Raw genomic sequence first — 22,664 nt, forward strand, 5'->3', positions numbered from 1 at the left:
GCCCCCACTGCTATATGCCTGTATTGGATTCCTGGACAGTAGCAGGGCTCATTATCAGTCAAATTAAAATGTTTAAAAAAAGAAGGAAAAAATAAATATACAGTGAGGCCTCGGTTTACGAATTTAATTCGTTCTCCGAGTCGTTTCGTATTGCGAAAAATTCGTAAACCGAAACACGGTTTCCCATAGGAATGCATTGAAAATCAATTAATGCGTTCCGGAGGTCCGAAAAAATTCAAATAAAGTGTCCAAAAAATGCTCCAAAAGGCTTAACAACTTGCTGCAAATGGCTCCAATGTCTCCAAAAGGCTCCACAACTTGCTGCAAATGGCTCCAAAAGGCTTAACAACTTGCTGCAAATGGCTCCAAAAGGCTCAACAACTTGCTGCAAAATGGCTCCAAAACCTCTCCAACACCTCCACACTGGTACCCAAACTTCAGTAATTCAATCATACTTGAGTATGCAGGGGGCACAGGGGCCACTGGTTTCGTATTGCGAAAAATATTCGTAAACCGAGGGGGGCAAACCGGCATTTTGTTTCGTATTGCGAAAAAAATTCGTAAACCGAGTCAAATTTTCTTCAAATTTCGATTTCGTAAACCGAAATTTCGTATACCGAGTCGTGCGTAAACCGGGGCCTCACTGTATATATATACTCACATACATACATACATACATACATACATACATACACACATACATACATACACACATGTATGAGTGTGTAACTGTGTATGTGATTGTGTGTATGTATATATATATATATATATATATATATATATATATATATGTGTTGTGTGTGTATGTGGCTTACATTGCTTTATATGTTAATCATACCACTGTCCACAGTTAGAATGACTATCCAAGAAAACATGACAATGTTGTGTGTCATAAGCCCTAATAACTGGCTAGTGGCTACTATTTAATCACATCACAGGCCGCAAATTTTATTTTAACTATTTTTTGTTTTTTATTTTTATGCTCTGAGTGTATTGGACATTGGTAAACATGTACATTAAGATTCTGTAGTGTTAAATAAACTTTTTAAGCAAAATGAAGGTGTTATAGTCATTTATAAGAAAATCGTGATTTTTGCCCATATTTGCCCATATCGCCCAGCCCTAATCAATATATATATATATATATATATATATATATATATATATATATATATATATATATATATATATATATATATATATATATTATATAATTATTTTTTTTTATTCTTCTTTTTTTAAACATTTTATCTTGACTGAAAATGAGCCCTACTGCTGTCCAGGAGTCCAATACAGGCTCTTTTCAGAAATGGGTATGGAACATATCAATGTAAATAGTATTAAAGGGACAGTAAACCTTAAAAATAATGTTATATAATTCTGCACATAGTGCAGAATTATATAACATTATTTAGGTGCTATAGCCATAAACGCATTTTTTACCTTTTAATTTGCTAAAAATATGGCGCTTTTACAGACCCACTCTCTGCTGATGGCGCGGTCGGGCCGGGCTGTGACTATACAGCTGGCCCGATGCGCTGACTAAAAATAACAGACCCGCTCAGCAGAGAGCGGGTCTGTAAAAGCGCCATATTTTTAGCAAATTAAAAGGTAAAAAAGGCGTTTATGGCTATAGCACCTAAATAATGTTATATAATTCTGCACTATGTGCAGAATTATATAACATTATTTTTAAGGTTTACTGTCCCTTTAACATAAAACCCTACTTTCATTCATGTTTTTTTTTTATATATTTTAAAATAAAAGTTTTATTACATATAATTGCATCTGATTTTCACATACCTCTTCTCCTCCCGGAGCTGATATTTTCATTTTTCTTTGAGTGATGTTCCTCATCTGCTCAATTGATTTTCTGGCCTTTAGGCAGCAAACTCCCCACACAATACGCCCCTTTGATCTATCGCGCATGCTCTTAATTTTTCGTATGATACCTCGCTCCGTGACAGAGCATGCGCACCACTGCTAATCTCAGGAGGGAGCTTGGATGCCTACGTAGACAGCGGGTGGGATCGTTCTCTACGTCACAGAACTTGGAAATTGAAAGGGGTGGAGGAAGGAGCGCTAAGGAGCTGCAACTAATATACCAAATTTAAATATTTAGCAATAGATTGAAAATTAAATAAACTTAACAATTTTATTATATATATTGTATTTAAGCTAACTACCTATAACACACAGCCCAATTTTACCATCACTTTAACCACGCAGCTAACTAGCAGAGGGGACTGCAGTTTTAGCCTTTTTGGCAGCTGTGGGGTTAACTGCATCTGCTATGTATTTGAGCCGTTTCTCAGAGAGCGTCTAGATGCTGTTATTTCTGCTAAAAGAGGCTCTACTAAATATTTCTGTTGGGGTGCCCAAATTCATGCACCTGTCTAATTTCATTTGGATGCATATTGCACATTTTCTGTTAATCCAATAAACCTCATTTCACTACTAAACTATTACTGTGTCCTTCAGTTATTTGATTGATCAAAATGAAATTGCTGATCCAAACACCCAATTTATAAATGAAAATCATGGAAATTGTCAGGGGTGCCTAAACTTTTGCATACAACTGTGTGTATATATATATATATATATATATATATATATATATATATATATATATATATATATATATATATATATATATATATATATATATATATATATATATATATGTGTGTGTGTCTGTTTCTAGGCTGACAGTGGGGACTGCAATGTGCGCCTCTGGGCTGGACGTTGGTTCTACCACAACACAATACACTGTGCAAAGTACTGTATGATGTAGTACCTTGGTCTATATGGCACAAGGAGTTAATAAAAGGAGTTGGTCGCTGGGTTTAAGGAATTGGAAGGTTGTGTGCTGAGGTTGTTCCACTAATGCTTTGTTTTCTGTGGTCTGACTGGCAACACCATTTGGGGTCATGTGATGTCACTGAGATCGGGCATGCACAGGAAATTAGAAACAATAAACATGGCACAAACCCTAAGAGCTGATGATTAAATGTGCTATTTAGTATTCTATTGTATTCTCTTATTGTATTCTGAAGACTACACACAAGGTGTTAAACAATAGGACCAGCAAGTGTTTTAAAGGGACATACAAATTAAGAATTAAGTTTCACAATTCATATTGTGCTTCCTAATTCTAAACAGCTACCTCCCAGTAGAGCAATGCTGCTCCTTCAACAATGGATGCCAAATGAATAAAGCAAATTTGATAAAGGAAGTAAATTGGAAAGTTGAAAACTGTATGCTCTAATGTAATTTTGAAATTCAAAAATATAAATTTCATATTCCTATAATGAAAACAAATACTTATTTCACTTTTGCAGTAGTATTTTTTATTTGTTGTTAATCTACAGATTGATGTGTTGCAAATCAGCACATCGTTGGGTTCCTAGACAATAAAAAAAGTGTTGCTCTGGTCCTATAAATTAAGATATATCTATATATGTTTAGCATTATGGATAATCCCTAATTTACTTATTCATCAAAATGTATCTTTCTGTTTAAAAGCTTCTGTAATAGGTACTGAATCCTTTTGCAGATTTGCTCAGGTTTAGGTTCTATGAGTCTAGAGATATTTATATCAGACCAGAATCACCAGTTTGAATATCTTATAAACACATAGATACTATACTCAGCATGATACTAAATAATGATGTTGCTTAATGAAGCTGCACAGTCAGCAATGTTCTCTTCTGTTAGGAAAATTTTAGCTATGAGGGAAGCCAATAAGACCAGCTGAGAGGTGATCTGTCTTACTGGTATTGTATAGAGCAAAATAATTGCAGACTTTATTTGGCTTTATTATAAGGAATGTGTGTGTCAGTGCAATTTAATTCATTTTCTTTTGAGATCAACATACACATATTAGGTTTATTAAAAATATTTCAGGGAGTTTCTATTACATATATATTCAGGAAAGCAAAACAATTACTGTCTAGGATTTTAATTAAATTGATGTTGGAGAACCGGATTTGATCAAGGTGAACTGTTATGTAATGAGTTTTGTTGAGAGGCCAGCACAGTTTTGGCAATTTGATTTAAAGGGACATAAAATTTAAAATGTTTATTTCATGATTCAGATAGAGCAAACAATTGTGAACAACTTTCATATTTACTTCTATTTATTTAGAAATGGTATTGTGGGACGACAAGAGTGCGGTGTTTTTAGACTGTATTGCTGTTACAGAGGTTCCTCTCCTTACTTGGAGGTCATTATACACAATAATCTTTGGCTCACAAAGGTCTTGCATCAGTACAACCCTTTCTATACTGTATAATATTATTGTCACTCTCTAAAGGTCCAAGAGTCACCTTTTATATAATTGGATTTCCTCTAAGTGTAATTTATGTTGTATTGGGCCCATAAATTACCCTTTGAGGACTGAGGAATTAACAATCTCCAAAAAGAGGTTCCATTATATAGATGTGCCTTGCTGTCATAGTATAACAATAGATATTGTAGTGTTAGGTTTATACCTATTATCAGGGCTGGACTGGGAATAAAAAGGAGCCCTGGAAAAATATGAAGACTAGCCCTATTTTCCGTTGAGTCGATAGAATGCACATGCCCCATTTTTCTCATAGGGGATTACTGGGACACTCCTTCCCCAATATTGTTTCAGAATTGCATTATATTACTTTGTATTAAATACAAATATCAGATTGATATTATATAGCAGCCCTACAACCCAAATGTATCCATTAATCACCCCTTTAAATTGTAGCTTTCCAGACCCAGCTGCTGCAGCCCACCGGGAAATCTCCTGGTATCCTGGTAGGCCAATCCGGCCCTGCCTATTATCACCTTACTATGTAGTTACATTTATTATGCCACTTATGTACTGCCATAGATCATCCTCCTATTCCCTAAAATCATAAGCTAGATTTACATTTAGATACATCATTCTATGTTTCATGAGTAAAAGTCATTGTCATTATATTCTCTCCCCTGCTTTGTTCAAGATTTCCAGGGTCCATGAGTGTCCCCTTATGTCATTAGTGGAATTATCCTTTAAAATGAGGTTTCAACTTATTATGTAATATAACATTACTACTGTTTTGAATTTTTAGTCTTTTTAGACACCATTTAGTCTTTTGGCCATAATAATTAGAAGTGTGTACCTCCTTACTGACAGTGTCATAGCTAGCAATAAAAAACACTTATCATCTTTGCTGTATATGTGTATATTGTTGTATTTGCTAACAACCTCAATAAAAAAATTAAAAACAAACAACTGTATATTAGCCAGAATTCATATCAAAAAATGACAGACTAGTTGTTTAGTGTTGGTTACATGGAAGTAGAACAGAGTAAAACTGCAGTCTTTGACTCCAATGAAGCATCCGTATTTGAGACACTGGGCAGTACTACTGGCACTTCTGTAAAGAAGTGTGCAGGCATGCTGTGTTTTATTTATTTATATTAATGCTTTTTATCATCAGATAACTACTCCCTTACAAGGAATATTGTCATGGAATAATTTGTTTTAAAGTAACAAACTAGGGCAACATTTATGTGCCCTAATATGGTGGATTTTTTTTATAGTAATGTTTACTTTTAACTGTGTATAACCCTCATACATTTCCTGACTGTATCTGAACAGGACACCACCAATGAGACAGTCATACACATGTAGCTACCAATCATTGACTGTCTCAGGCAGGTGTTAGGCACATAGCTAGTGGTGACAGTATAATGCATTAAAGCATTTTACTTATACACAAGTATCTCCTTTTTATTATTTCTGTTATGACAGAAGTTCTGTGTTTAAAGGGCAGTCTAGTCAAAATTAAACTTTTATTATTCAGATTGGACTTGTAATTTTAATCAACTTTCCAATTTACTTTTATTATCAAATTTGCTTTTGTTCTCTTGGTATTCTTAGTTGAAACTAAACCTAGGCAGACTCATATGCTAATTTCTAAGCACTTGAGGGCTGCCTCTTATCACATGTTTTTTTTAAATTCCTTTTCAACACACAAAGACTGAAAGTACACATGGGCCATATAGATAACACTGTGTTCAGCTACTGGGAGTTATTTAAGATTTAGCACAACACAATGCTAAATGCAAGACAATAGATAATAAACAGTCATAGTCATGTGATCGGGGGCTGTAAGAAGGTTCTTAGATACAAGGTAATCACAGAGGTAAAAAATATATTAATATAACTGTGTTGGTTGTGCAAAACTGGGGAATGGGTAATAAAGGGATTATCTATCTTTTAAAACAATAACAATTCTATTGTAGACTGTCCCTTTGATGCTTATGCACTGTGTTCCTGATATCAGTCACGTAGCCTTATGCTGCTATATCTAAAGCCTGTCCTTTAGGGGTGCCCTCTGTCACCCCTTTTATTTGCCCTCTGTATAGAGCCACTGGCAGCACAAATAAGAAATTCCCCAGATATATCGGGATTTAAAATTAGGTCCACTGAGTACAAATTGATGTTATTTGCAGAGGACATCTTTCTCACAATCACCAAACCGATGCTCTCCCTCCCGAATCTATACCAACTTCTAGATAAGTTCTCATCTATCTCAGGTTATAAAATTAATCTAGAAAAATGTGAAGCTCTCCCCCTTAGGCTCCCACCCCATACACAAAAACTAATTGAAATCAACTTCACCATGAAGTGGGCCACACAAACTATCAAATATTTGGGAATAAACTTAACGACCCAATTTAACCAATTATATAAATTCAATTACTTACCGCTATATAGAGGGATCAGACAAGATCTTCAGAAATGGTCAAAATATTCTTTCTCTTGGTATGGGAGAAAATCTGCGGTTAAGATGAATGTCTTGCCACGCTTACTATACCTTTTCAGAGCTCTTCCACTTAAAATTCCAATCCCAGAACTACTACAGATGCAATCAGACCTTATAAGGTTTATTAGGGGGAAAAAAACTCCTAGAATCCAGACCTCTTGCTTGACGAGACACAGAACACTGGGAAGGATAGGGGTCCCCGATCTCGTCGCCTACTATAAGGCGGCGAGACTAGCTCAAACAGCGCTTTTAGACAACCCCAACATAGATCTTGTCTGGCCGACTCTTGAAGCAGAAATGGGAGGCTGGAACTACCCAGCAGACATTCTTTGGGAGGAGAAACTACAAACTCCGGCCATGCGACATCTCAGGCCCCCTACTTTGGACTCTACAATGGTATCTTGGAATAAGGTAGCCAAGGCTACTAAATTAAAACCAACACAATCCAAAAATATGCCAATTAGATATATGTTACTTCAGGAAAATCGCCCACCAATAGACAAATGGCGCAATAAGGGGCTTTATCTAGTGGCTGATTTAATAAGTAATGATATATTTTTAACATTCAATCAGATCCAAGATAAAATCGCACCTCTAAAGGTAAATTGGTTCCTCTACCTTCAAATAGTCTCCGCCCTTAGAGAATTTCCAAAAAGGTATACAACCCAGAACACCACAACACTAGAACTCATTTGTAAAGCCCCACATAGAACGAAACAAACTATCTCGAGGCTGTACTCCGCCATACAATCATCACAGACATTAGTAAAATCTCAGTTGATCTTAAACTGGGAAAGAGACTTGGGGATGGAGCTGGACATGCAGGAATGGGTCGACATCTTTAGAGAGATAGACAAAGGACTAATAAATGCAGACCTCAGGGAAAATACACTTAAGACCGCATATAGATGGTACCTAACTCCATTGCAGACAGCACATATGTCTCCTATGGGGAACAGATTATGTTATAGAGGATGTGGATCTCTAGGAACATACTTACACTTATGGTGGGAATGCGACAAAATCAGACAGATATGGGACAATCTCTCTCTCCTGATAAGTAATATTCTTGATGTACAAATTCGTCTCGCACAAGCACAGGCCCTACTGCATGTCCGAATTCCTAATTTTAACAAACCAATTAACACATTCATCAAGATCTTGTGCACGATTACAAGATCATGTATAGCTAGATACTGGAAAACTGGATCCTTGGCTTGGCAGGAAGTTTTAAATAAAATCAAAGCCACACATACTATGTATGAATCTGCAGCTTGGATTCTAGATAATAAAGAAGCAATTGACAAAATATGGTTTTATTGGGTATTAAAGGGAGGGGACTATCGCCACACATAATCCCACATAAACGTATAACTTTTTTGATTGGTACCAACGCTGTTTACCCTCAACATCCACGAAACCAAAATACACACTTCCACCTGAATTGTTAGAAATATATGAATATCTACGAACTCGAACATCCTGCATTTATTTTGTATTATTTTTCTTGTTATTTTTATTATGTCTTTATCTTCTTTGAATGAGTATTATTTCATTGTACAAATAATAATGTATGATAAAAACTGTTTAATAAAAACATTTCAACATAAAGCCTGTCCTTTTTGGACAAATACTTGGCACAATATACAGTACTGAAACAATGCACTGTTTAATAATCCCAATAGGAACTATAATATGGGAAGCTTCATCCTGGTTTTATTGTGTAATGGGAATCAATATTTATTTAAAATCAATAGAAAAGAAGAGGCTGAATGTGTTCTAGTCCAGCGAGTGGGCAAAGGTGAACAAAATGTGAAAGTCCATACAAACTGCAATGGTGAATAAAATGTGAAAGTCCATACAAACTGCAATGGTGAATAAAATGTGAAAGTCCATACAAACGTAAATGTCCAAATAAAAAGGCAGCTCTTTGTTGCGAAGATGGTCAATCTCCCAAAGGTGAAAAGCTGTAGAATAAACAAAAACACAAAGGCGCCAAATAGCGTGATACAGTATAATTAATACAATATATTAACGGTTAAAACTCCTTTAATATATTATTTATACTGTTTCACACTATTTGGCACCTTTGTGTTTTTTGTTTATTTAAAATCAACCCTTCTTGTTTTAAAGCTGTGCTTCTAATGTAAGTTTTAGAGCCTTATAAAGTAACTAGAAAAATATCATGATTGTGTGCTGGGGGATGTCAGTTTATATATGTAAACACTTTGTACACATACTTTACCTTTTTCACTATAATGGTCTTTAAAGTTTTCTCATTTGTTAGAACATTTAATTGTATCACTATCAACCCTGCAATGCTCAGGAGCCATGGAAAACTGCTGGTCCTGAGCAGAAACTGCCCCTGACCCAATCAGCAGTGCTAGTCACACAACCCTGCTCTGGACCAGCAGTTCTCTGAGGCTCCCAAGTGGCATTTTAGCTATGTGTTTAACCCTTTCGGAGGGTTGATGGTGCAAAAATTGCATGTTCTAACAATTGAGAGCATATAATGTTTTCACTATAATGTCCCTTTAAAGGGACAATAAAGTCAAAATTTGAGTGACCTGAAACCTAAAACTTTTTCCATCTTAATATCGGAAGAGTTCACAGCTGCATTCCTTACTTGTGGGAAATACTGAACCTGGCCACCAGGAAGAGGCAGACACACCCCAGCCAAAGTCTTAAATACCTCCCTCACTTCCTCATAACCACAGTTATTCTTTGCCTTTCGTCACCCGAGGTTGGCAGAGAAGTGTTAGAAGATTTCGGAGTTGTCTCTTATGGAGGGTAGTACTCTTCAAGATGGGAATGGAGTTTAAGTAGTCCTGTCAGCCTCTCAGTGAGAGCATGGATGAAAGTTATAGTTCAGAGATGCAGGGAGAGTCTTTCTGCGAAACCATCCCGACTCATATTAACAACTTCATAGGCTATCAGCGTTGACGAGTTTCGCTGCCTGCTTTCTTCACTCAAGTCCATGTCAGAAGAGATGCTACTATGTGTCACACTTGAAGGGCCGTGTTCCTGTTCAACGGCGTAGATTCTGGTAAGATTGTTTCATTTCTCCTGTTAAGTGTAGTCAGTCCACGGGTCATCATTACTTATGGGATATTAACTCCTCCCCAACAGGAAGTGCAAGAGGATCACCCAAGCAGAGCTGCTATATAGCTCCTCCCCTCTACGTCACACCCAGTCATTCTCTTGCACCCAACTAATAGATAGGATGTGTGAGAGGACTGTGGTGATTAAACTTAGTTTTTTATATCTTCAATCAAAAGTTTGTTATTTTAAACGACACCGGAGTGTGTTGTTTCCTTCTCAGGCAGAATTTGAAGAAGAATCTACCTGAGTTTTTTATATATGATCTTAGCGGACGTAACTAAGATCCGTTTGCTGTTCTCGGCCATTCTAAGGAGTAAGGTAACTTCAGATCAGGGGACAGCGGGCAGGTTCACCTGCAAAGAGGTATGTTGCAGTATATTATTTTCTAAGGAATGGAATTGACTTTGAAAATACTGCTAATACCGATGTAATGTAAGTACAGCCTTAAATGCAGTAGTAGCAACTGGTATCAGGCTGATATGTATGTATGTTTACACTTAAGTATTTCTGGGGAATGGCACTTCACTGGGAAAATACTGTATGCATATAACTTTTAGCCTAACTTGCAGTGGGAGCGACTAGCAGCAGGCTTTTTAATGACATTTCATATATTAGATTTTAAACGTTTACTGGCATGTTAAATCGTTTAATTATCTGAGGTACTTGGTGAAAATTGTTTTGGGCTTTATTTTCCACATGGCCGTCGTTGTTTTAAATTAAAACAGTTTACTGAGCTTCCCTCACTGTTGTAGTGTGAGTGGGAGGGGCCTATTTTGGCACTTTTACTACGCATCAGAAATTCAGTCACAGTCTGTCTTTTTCTCCCTGCATGATCCAGGACGTCTCCACAGAGCTCAGGGGTCTTCAAAACTAGTTTTGAGGGAGGTAATCACTCACAGCAGACCTGTGAGACTGTGCTTGACTGTGATAAATACGCTTATATTGTCAAATTGTTATACGTTTTTTTCTGATATTAAGGGTTAATCATCCATTGCTAATGTGTGCAATCCTTTGCTAAATTTGGTTTATATAACTAATCCGGTTCATTGTTATTCAACTGTGACAGTTTTTGTGTGCTTCTTAAAGGCACAGTAACGTTTTTTACATATTGCTTGTAAATTTAGTTGAAAAGTATTTCCAAGCTTGCTAGTCTAATTGCTAGTTTGTTTAAACATGTCTGACACAGAGGAAACTCTTTGTGCAATATGTTCAAAAGCCGAGGTGGAGCCCAATAGAAATTTATGTACTAATTGCATTGATGCTACTTTAAATAAAAGTCAATCTGTACATGTTAAGCAACATTCACCAGACAACGAGAGGGAAGTTATGCCGACTAACTTGCCTCACGTGTCAGTACCTGCATCTCCCGCTCAGGAGGTGCGTGATATTGTAACGCCAAGTACATCAGGGCGGCCATTACAAATCACTTTACAAGACATGGCTAATGTTATGACTGAAGTTTTGTCTAAATTGCCAGAACTTAGAGGTAAACGAGATCACTCTGGGATGAGAACAGAGTATACTGATAATGCTAGGGCCATGTCTGATACTGCGTCACAATATGCAGAGCATGAGGACGGAGAGCTTCATTCTGCGGGTGACGGATCTGATCCAAATAAATTGGATTCAGACATTTCAAATTTTAAGTTTAAGCTGTAAAACTTCCGTGTGTTGCTAGGGGAGGTGTTAGCGGCTCTGAATGATTGTAACACAGTTGCAATCCCAGAGAAAATGTGTAGGTTGGATAAATATTTTGCGGTACCGACGAGTACTGACGTTTTTCCTATACCGAAGAGACTTTGAAATTATTACTAAGGAGTGGGACAGACCCGGTGTGCCTTTCTCACCCCCTCCTATATTCAGAAAAATGTTTCCAATAGACGGCACCACACAGGACTTATGGCAAACGGTCCCTAAGGTGGAGGGAGCAGTTTCTACTTTAGCTAAGCGTACCACTATCCCGGTGGAGGATAGCTGTGCTTTTTCAGATCCAATGGATAAAAAGTTAGAGGGTTACCTTAAGAAAATGTTTGTTCAACAAGGTTTTATATTACAACCCCTTGCATGCATCGCGCCTGTCACGGCTGCGGCAGCATTTTGGTTTGAGTCTCTGGAAGACACCCTTGACTCAGCGACATTAGATGAGATTTCACTTAAGCTTAAAACCCTTAAGCTAGCTAATTCATTTATTTCTGATGCCGTAGTACATTTAACTAAACTTACGGCTAAGAATTCCGGATTCGCCATTCAGGCACGCAGAGCGCTGTGGCTAAAATCCTGGTCAGCTGATGTAACTTCTAAATCGAAACTACTTAACATACCTTTCAAGGGGCAGACTTTATTCGGGCCCGGTTTGAAAGAAATTATCGCTGATATTACGGGAGGTAAAGGCCATGCCCTGCCTCTAGACAGAGCCAAACCCAGGGCTAGACAGTCTAATTTTCGTGCCTTTCGTAATTTCAAGGCAGGAGCAGCTTCAACTTCCTCTGTTCCAAAACAGGAAGGAGCTGTTGCTCGCTACAGACAAGGCTGGAAACCTAACCAGGCCTGGAACAAGGGCAAGCAGGCCAGAAAGCCTGCTGCTGCCCCTAAGACAGCATGAAGTGAGGGCCCCCGATCCGGTAACGGATCTAGTGGGGGGCAGACTCTCTCTCTTCGCCCAGGCTTGGGCAAGAGATGTCCAGGATCCCTGGGCGTTGGAGATCATATCTCAGGGATATCTTCTGGACTTCAAAGCTTCCCCTCCACAAGGGAGATTTCACCTTTCAAGGTTATCAACAAACCAGATAAAGAAAGAGGCGTTTCTACGCTGTGTACAAGACCTTTTACTAATGGGAGTGATCCATCCAGTTCCGCGGTCGGAACACGGACAAGGGTTTTACTCAAACCCGTTTGTGGTTCCCAAAAAAGAGGGAACCTTCAGACCAATATTGGATTTAAAGATCCTAAACAAATTCCTAAGAGTTCCATCATTCAAGATGGAAACTATTCGGACAATCTTACCCATGATCCAGAGAGGTCAGTACATGACCACAGTGGATTTAAAGGATGCTTACCTTCACATACCGATTCACAGAGAACATTTCCGGTATCTGAGGTTTGCCTTCCTAGACAAACATTACCAGTTTGTAGCTCTTCCCTTCGGGTTGGCTACGGCTCCAAGAATCTTTACAAAGGTTCTGGGCTCTCTTCTGGCGGTACTAAGACCGCGAGGAATTTCGGTAGCTCCGTACCTAGACGACATTCTGATACAAGCGTCAAGCTTTCAAACTGCCAAGTCTCATACAGAGTTAGTACTGGCATTTCTGAGATCACATGGGTGGAAAGTAAACGAGGAGAAGAGTTCTCTCTTACCACTCACAAGAGTCCCCTTCTTGGGGACTCTTATAGATTCTGTAGAAATGAAAATTTACCTGACAGAGGACAGGTTAACAAAGCTTCTAAATGCTTGCCGTGCCCTTCATTCCATTCAACACCCGTCAGTGGCTCAATGCATGGAGGTAATCGGCCTAATGGTAGCGGCAATGGACATAGTTCCTTTTGCACGCCTGCACCTCAGACCGCTGCAATTGTGCATGCTAAGTCAGTGGAATGGGGATTACTCAGATTTGTCCCCTACGCTGAATCTGGATCAGGAGACCAGAGATTCTCTTCTATGGTGGCTTTCTCGGCCACATCTGTCCAGGGGGATGCCCTTCAGCAGGCCAGACTGGACAATTGTAACTACAGACGCCAGCCTTCTAGGTTGGGGCGCTGTCTGGAATTCCCTGAAGGCTCAGGGATCATGGACTCAAGAGGAGAGTCTCCTTCCGATAAACATTCTGGAATTGAGAGCAGTTCTCAATGCCCTACTGGCTTGGCCTCAGTTAGCAACTCTGAGGTTTATCAGGTTTCAGTCGGACAACATCACGACTGTGGCTTACATCAACCATCAGGGAGGGACAAGAAGTTCCCTAGCGATGATGGAAGTATCAAAGATAATTCGCTGGGCAGAGTCTCACTCTTGCCACCTGTCAGCGATCCACATCCCAGGAGTGGACAACTGGGAGGTGGATTTCCTAAGTCGCCAGACTTTTCATCCAGGGGAGTGGGAACTTCATCCGGAGGTCTTTGCCCAAATACTTCGACGTTGGGGCAAACCAGATATGGATCTCATGGCGTCTCGCCGGAACGCCAAGCTTCCTCGTTACGGGTCCAGGGACCCGGGAGCGGTCCTGATAGATGCCTTGACAGCACCTTGGACCTTCAGGATGGCTTATGTGTTTCCACCCTTCCCGATGCTTCCTCGTTTGATTGCAAGGATCAAACAGGAGAAAGCATCAGTGATTCTAATAGCGCCTGCGTGGCCACGCAGGACCTGGTATGCAGATCTAGTGGACATGTCATCTTGTCCACCTTGGTCTCTGCCTCTGAGACAGGACCTTCTAATTCAGGGTCCTTTCAAACATCAAAACCTAATTTCTCTGAAGCTGACTGCATGGAAATTGAACGCTTAATTTTATCAAAGCGTGGATTTTCAGAACCAGTAATTGATACCTTAATACAGGCTAGGAAACCTGTTACCAGGAAAATTTACCATAAGATATGGCGTAAATACTTACACTGGTGCGAATCCAAGGGTTACTCATGGAGTAAGATTAGGATTCCTAGGATATTGTCTTTTCTACAAGAAGGTTTAGAAAAGGGTTTATCTGCTAGTTCGTTAAAGGGACAGATCTCAGCTCTGTCCATCCTTTTACACAAGCGTCTGTCAGAAGTTCCAGACGTTCAGGCTTTTTGTCAGGCTTTGGCCAGGATTAAGCCTGTGTTTAAATCTGTTGCTCCGCCGTGGAGCTTAAACTTAGTTCTTAACGTTTTACAGGGTGTTCCGTTTGAACCCCTTCACTCCATTGATATCAAGCTGTTATCTTGGAAAGTTCTGTTTTTAATGGCTATTTCCTCGGCTCGTAGAGTCTCTGAATTATCAGCCTTACATTGTGATTCTCCGTATCTGATTTTTCATTCAGATAAGGTAGTTCTGCGTACTAAACCTGGGTTCTTACCTAAGGTAGTCACTAACAAGAATATCAATCAAGAGATTGTTGTTCCATCATTGTGTCCTAACCCTTCTTGAAAGAAGGAACGACTTCTGCACAATCTAGATGTAGTCCGTGCCCTGAAATTTTATTTACAGGCAACGAAAGATTTCCGACAAACTTCTTCCCTGTTTGTCGTTTATTCTGGACAGAGGAGAGGTCAAAAAGCATCTGCTACCTCTCTATCCTTTTGGCTTCGTAGCATAATACGTTTAGCCTATGAGACTGCTGGACAGCAACCTCCTGGAAGGATTACAGCTCATTCTACTAGAGCTGTGGCTTCAACTTGGGCCTTTAAGAACGAGGCCTCTGTTGAACAGATTTGCAAGGCTGCAACTTGGTCTTCTCTTCATACTTTTTCCAAATTTTACAAATTTGACACTTTTGCTTCTTCGGAGGCTGTTTTTGGGAGAAAGGTTCTTCAGGCAGTGGTTCCTTCCGTATAGAGATCCTGCCTGTCCCTCCCGTCATCCGTGTACTTAGCTTTGGTATTGGTATCCCATAAGTAATGATGACCCGTGGACTGACTACACTTAACAGGAGAAAACATAATTTATGCTTACCTGATAAATTCCTTTCTCCTGTAGTGTAGTCAGTCCACGGCCCGCCCTGTTTTTTAAGGCAGGTCTAAATTTTTTAATTATACTCCAGTCACCACTGCACCCTATAGTTTCTCCTTTCTCGTTTGGTTCCTGGTCGAATGACTGGGTGTGACGTAGAGGGGAGGAGCTATATAGCAGCTCTGCTTGGGTGATCCTCTTGCACTTCCTGTTGGGGAGGAGTTAATATCCCATAAGTAATGATGACCCGTGGACTGACTACACTACAGGAGAAAGGAATTTATCAGGTAAGCATAAATTATGTTTTTTTATACATGTATGATAACGCAAGAAGACAGGATCACAGTGTGACTCCTTTTATCTGTATAGAATCAAGGGTTAATATCTCCTTAGGGGGATTATTGAACAGGGGAGGAATGATCTTATATGTTTATATATACATTATCTTCATCCTTGCTAAACATACTATTAAAAATATATTAGGTTTAAGGTGCGCTAGGACAAAAGATATCAAACACCTCCTTTATAGACAATATCCCTAATGATTGTCTGGTATACACAGTTTAAGAAAGAAGGGGTTAAAGGAGAGCGCTGGGAGCCAAAGATATCACAACTAAAAAATTGAAATTAAAATATTTATTTTAAAACATGTATGAAACTCTCAAATATACAAAAGGGACGTCTCCCTGTAGCATTTATGAATTTTAAAAATTAATAACGCAGAATTATTTAATTACTACTAAAATGCGGATAAATCAACCTTTAGATCAAATTAATCCATTACATATACAACTCTTAACAAAACATCATAATGTGAGAGGCCAAATAACTGTTGTAAAGTTGCTAAATAGCGTTATCCTGCTGCTTTGCAACTATATATGCCAAAAAATGGAAACAATGTTTTTGTGGAGATGATTTATAACCACCAAACAGCCAGCATCAAGTGTGTTAGGTTATTTGAAAGAATATCCATATACCTCTTATCTTCCCAATAACAAAGAATGACATATTCTTAAAATATTAATTTGCACAGATTATCTCTCTATTTAGCATGAGAAGTGATGTATTCCTTATAGATATACAGTACGTTACCCTTTTTCTTATCAATGGGCTGAAGTTCACTCGTCGCTCAGTATTTTTCTCGAGCGGGTCAGACTGAAGTTTTTCGGCGTCTGACGTCACCAAAAGATGTTCCGGTTAGGGAGAAAGGCCGGTTCCTCCGCTGTTTCCAGCCATTGTAATAGAGGTCCTCACGGATAAGCCCTGCACTTAGTGCTTTGCACGCAGGGGAAGGGGAGAAGTGTAGTGGGTATCCAATATTTCCTCCAACCACAGATCCCAAGGATTTACTGTATCAGTGATACAAAAACGTTCCAATATATTCAATAACCCGGGTTATGTGTTAAAACAGATGATAAAAGATTGGAATTTAAAACCAATGTGTGCCAAAGTTACACTTCCAACACAACGCGTTTCACCCTCCTATGGGCTTTTTCAAGATAGTGTTATTAATTTTTAAAATTCATAAATGTTACAGGGAGACGTCCCTTTTATATATTTGAGAGTTTCATACATGTTTTAAAATAAATATTTTAATTTAAATTTTTTCATGGTGATATCTTTGGCTCCCAGCGCCCTCCTTTAACCCCTTCTTTCTTAAACGTACTATTATCCCGCTTGAGGATAGTTCTTCATTTGAAGAGCCCATGGATAAAAGATGGAAACTCTGTAAAGAAGGATGTTTCAACATACGGGATATTTGTTTCAACCGGCGGCTGTTGCCGTGGTTACTGACGAAACTACCTTCAGGCATGACTCCTTATAGGATTGATCGGGGTGGAGGGTCCCCTCAACGTTACTCAGAAAAGATTTATGGCCTTGAGGGTTGTTAATTCTTTTATCTGTGCTGCTATTAGGCAGTTTATTTGCTTGAATGCTATGGCTTCAGCCTTTTCTGTTCAGGCCTGTCGGACTCTGGCTGGAGTCATGGTCTGCGGATTTGACTTCTAACTCTAGACTTCTTCCCTCACTTTAAGGGAGTGATTTTGTCTGGTCCAGGCCTGGACTCAATTATCTCCACGGTCTCAGGGGGCAAGGGTGCCCTCCTACCACAAGAGTATATGTACTAATCAAAGGGACAATATTTGTTATTTTTGTTCTGATAAAGCCGATGTCAGCAGTCCTCCGCTAAGCCGAAGCAAACCAAAAGCTCTTGGAATCTGGCTCAGTCCAGGAATAAATCCAAGCAGAGCAAGAAGCCCGCCGAGTCGACGTCGGCATGAATGGGTGGTCCCTGGTCCTCTTCTGGATCATGTAGAGGGCAGTATGTCGCTCTTTTCAGTCATTTGGTTCAGGGATGTGCATGATCCATGGGTCCTGGAGGTCATAGCTCAGGGTTACAAGATGGGTTTTAAATCTCGGACTCCAATGGCAGATTCTTTCTGGGGTGTGTACGGGATTTGTCCTCTAGGAGTTATTGTCCCGGTGCCTTTCGCAGTGAGAGATTTGGGATACTATTCAAACCTTTCGTGGTCCCTCAGAAGGAGGGATCTTTCCGTCCAATTCAGGATCTAAAGTATTTAAGCAGGTTTTTAAATGTCCCCTTGTTTAAGATGGGACAATAAGGTCCTCTCTTTCCCTCGTTTGAGAGGGGTAGTTCATGACCACAATAGATCTGAAGGATGCTCCATTCACGTACCAATCCTCAAGGACCACTTCCAGTTCCTAAGGTTTTCATTCCTGGACCAGCACTTCCAGTTTATTGCCCTTCCGTTTGGTCTAGCTAAAGAAATTTTTTGAAGAGTGGACCATTCGGAATATCTCCTCTGTCTTCTTCGATCCCATAGATGGTAGATAATCTAGAGAGAGTTCTCTTGTATCAAGTACCAGGGTAGAATTCTCGGGTACTATAATAGTCTCCATAGACATGAGAATATTTCTAATAGACCAGAGATGTTGCAAGCTAGCTTCAACATGTCTTTCCCTCCAGATCTCCTTAAGGCCATCTGTGGCTCAGTGTATGGAGGTGATTGGTCTCATGGTGTCCAGCTTGGACATAATTTCATTTACCAGGTTTCACCTCAGACTGTTGCAACTGTGCACGCTGAACTAGTGGAACGTCGATCATTCGGATCTGTCTCAACAGATTTCTCTGGTTAATCGGGAGAATACCTCTCTTGGTGGTTTTGTCCGGATCACTTGTCCTGAGGGACGTCTGTCTCAAGACCATCCTGGGTGATTGTGACTACAGTTGCGAGTCTGTCAGGATGGGGAGCTGTTTGGGGTGCCAGGAAGGCACAGGGCCTCTGATCTCAGGAGGTAAAGCTCCCTCCTGATCTCATTTTGGATCTTCAGGCAATATACAATGCTCTGAAGGCTTGACCTTTGATGGGTTCGTCCCAGTTAATCGGGTTCCAATCAAGCAAAATATCCTTGGCTTACATCAACCACCAGGGGGGGACTAGAAGCTCCCTAGTGTTGAGGGAAGTATCTCGGATTCTGGTGTGGGGGAGACCCGCATTTGGTCGCTGTCAGCGATCCACATTCCGGGTGTGGACAACTGGGAAGCGGATTTCCTCAGCAGACAATCCTTCCATCAGGGAGAATGGTCTCTTCATCCTGAGTGTTTGCAGAGATTTGCAAGAGGAAGATCTTATAACGTCTCAATACCAAGCTACCCAGATAGGGGTTGAGGAAAAGGGATCCTCAGGCGGAGCTAACAGATGCATTAGCGGTGCCTTGGAGGCTCAATCTGATTTATCCTTTCTGACCGTTACCACTACTTCCTAGTGGCTCGAGTCAAGCAGGAGTCAGGGATACTGACCACTCCGTCTTGGCCGCGAAGGATATGGTTCGCGGATCTAGTGGGGATGTCATCATCTCCTCCTTGGAAATTACCTTGACGCAGGGATCTGCTGACCAAGGTCTCTTTGTTCATCAATGTCTAGGTTATCTGAGGCTGACTGCATGGAGATTGAACGCTTAGTCCTAGCCAAGAGAGGGTTTACTGAGAGTTTTTTTATTCTCATTCAAGCTCGTAAGCTGGCTGCTCGTCGCATCTATCATAAGGTGTGGAGGACCTACTTATTCTGTTCTCCAGGATAAACTGGAGAAGGGATTTTCTGCTAAGTCCCTTGACGGGACAGTTTTCGGCCCTGTCTGTGTTACTGCACAAGAGGTTTGCAGAGCTTCCAGATGTGCAGCCATTTGTAAAGGCTCTGCTGGGATCAGATCTGTGTCTATATATAAGGCTTCTCCTTGGAGTTTAAATCTTGTCCTTAAGGTTTTGCAACGGGTTCCATTGGAGCCTATGCATGAAGTGAACATTAAATTGTTGCCTTTTCTACTGGCTATTGCTTCTGCATGCAGAGTATCTGTGATTGCTGCCTTGCAATGCATCCCTCCTTATCTGGCTTTTCATGCCGATAAGGCTGTTCTTCGAACCAAGTTAGGTTTCTTAAGATTGTTCCTAAGATTGTGTCAATTCACAACATCAATCAAGAGATTTTGGATCCTTTCTTATGTACTAATCCTTATTCGTCGAAGGAACGTTTCTAATGTATTCTGGATGTAGTTTGTGCCTTGAAGTTCCATCTTCGGGCCACGAAGGAAGTTGGACAAACCTCTTTCTCTGTTTGTTCTCTTTTCCGGGAAGCGTAGGGGTCGGAGGGCCTCTTCGAATTCCTTATCTTTTTGTCTGAGCAGTGTCATCCTGTACATAAGCCTCCTCTGAGGATTACGGCTCATTCTACAAGAGCAGTGGTTTCCTCTTGGGCCTTAAAAAATGAGGCCTCTATGGATCAGATTTGTGCTTGGGTATATGTTTCCCACAAGTAAGGAATGCAGCTGTGGACTCTGATTCAGATAGAATTTTAAACAGCTTTCAATTTTACTTCTATAATTTGCTTATTTCTCTTGGAAGCATTTGGTTGACAAGCATACCTAGGTAGGCTCAGGAGCAGTAATGCACTGCTGGGAGCTAGCTGATGATTCATGGCTGCACATATATGCCACTTGTCATTGGCTCACCCAGTGTGTTCAGCTAACTCCCAGTAGTGCACTGCTGCTCCTTCAAGAAAATGAAGGAAATTTGTTAATAGAAGTTGGGAAGTTGTTTCTGAATCATGAAAGAAAAATCTAAGAGGAGGTACAAATGTACATTTTTAATTGAATTTAAATGGACATTAAACTGCTAAGTTTAACACTACAGTAGCATGTTTATAATTAGTTAAGCTCTGCTTCTTCACACTGGGCGCTGCCATCTTGGAGCTTTTATTTGTTAGGTTTAAACTGTGCAAAAGACTGTAAAAATTTTAACTCTTCTGCTCACTATTATATGAGCTAAACTGAAGAGAGAGGTACAGTTGTAAAAAAGCTGGTAATACATAGAGAGAGAGAAAAGCATTCAACGGAACGAACAACCAGCTCAATAACGTGAGGCAATGCCTCTCCGAACAAGGAACACAGCAACCCCAGATGATCGTTTCAGCCTTCATTGTGCCACATCAGTGAGGTATCGCAATATTCCTCTAAGCACATTGAGCAAGGAGTCAATGTCTGGTTGCCCCTTTTTCCCTTACAGAGACTAAATGCATATAGAGAGAAGTGCACTTACCGGAACGAACAACAAGCTACATACCATTGTTATCCTGTTCTATGGCGATTTACCACCTGGGTGCAACTTCTTTTAGCCCAGTAATGCTTTTCACAGAGAATAACTTTCCTGTAGTATATCAGTCTGATCCCGCCTATTATGGTCAGTCCAGCGCCGAAATACCAGGCAATTCCACTCTGAACAAGGAACACAGCAACCCCAGACGATTGTTTCGGCCTTCATTGGGCCTCGTCAATGAGGTGTAGCCATGTTTCTCTAAGCACACTGAGCAGGGAGTCAATGTCTTATTGACCCTTTTTCCTTAAAGGAACACTCAATCAAAATTAAATTGTCATGATTCAGCTAGAACATGTCATTTTAAACAACTTTCCAATTTACTTCCATTAACTAAATGTGCACAGTCTTTTTATATTTAAACTTTTTGAGTCACCAGCTCCTACTGAGCATGTGCAAGAATAAGTGTGTATGCATTTGTGAATGGCTGATAGCTGTCACATGGTACGTGTATGCATTTGTGATTGGCTGATGGCTGTCACATGGTACAGGGGGAGTGGAAAAACACATAACTTTTAAAATTGTCAGAAAAAAAATCTACTACTTATGTGAAGTTCAGACAAAGTGCTATTGCATTGTCTTTTTATCTTGCATTTGTTGATTATGCAAATCTACTGTGTTGACTGGTCCTTTAAGGGAGACATAATACACACAAAGAGAATTGCACGCTCAGTAATGAACAACCAGCTCAATAACTTGTTAACTTGTTCTATGGTGATTTACCACCCGGGTGCAGCTTATTTTTAGCCCAGTAATGCTTTTCACAGAGTAGAACTTTCCTGTAGTATATCTGTCTGATCCCACCTATTACTTTCAGCCCAGTGCCGAAATACCAGGCAATACCTCTCTGAACAAGGAACACAGCCACCCCAGACAATCGTTTTAACCTTCATTGGGTTTTGTCAGTGAGGTGCAGCCATATTCTTCTAAGCACACTGAGCAAGGAGTCGATGTCTAGTTGCCCCTTTTTCCATTATGGGAGACAATATACACACAGAGAGAAGTGCACTCTCAGTAATGAACATAACTCAATAACTTGTTAGCTTGTTCTATGGCGTTTTACCACCTGGTTGCAGCTTCTTTTTAGCCCAGTAATGCTTTTCACAGAGAAGAATTTCCTAGTATATCAGTCTGATCCTGCCTATTACGGTCAGTCCAGCGCCAAAATACCAGGCAATTCCTCCCTGAACAAGGAACACGGCAATCCCAGACAAGGGTTTTGACCTTTTAATGGGCCTCGTCAGGTTCAAAGCTGGTAATACCAGTGATCTTGAAAGTCCACTGCTTCTATCACCTGATGCAAAAATATGGGTTCTACAAGATGGCGGCACCCAGTGTAACAAAGCAAAGCTTTACCAACTGGAAAGCTTTAAAAAGAGCTGCAGGTACAGGAGGAATAAGAATAGCATGGTGAGTAGTATCCCTGCTACTGAAGTTGTACCTAGCAGTTTAATGTCCCTTTTATGG

The 22,664-nt window shown here is 40.0% G+C and overlaps 1 protein-coding gene across 1 annotated transcript in view; it reads left to right on the top strand.

Moving 5' to 3' along the window:
• SNX25 (sorting nexin 25) overlaps positions 1–22,664 on the top strand; it is a 776,760-nt gene that overhangs the window by 158,279 nt on the left and 595,817 nt on the right. The gene's annotated exons all lie outside the window — the stretch shown is intronic.

Source organism: Bombina bombina, chromosome 2 (genome assembly GCF_027579735.1).
Source record: "Bombina bombina isolate aBomBom1 chromosome 2, aBomBom1.pri, whole genome shotgun sequence".
NCBI classification, from domain to species: Eukaryota; Metazoa; Chordata; class Amphibia; order Anura; family Bombinatoridae; genus Bombina; species Bombina bombina.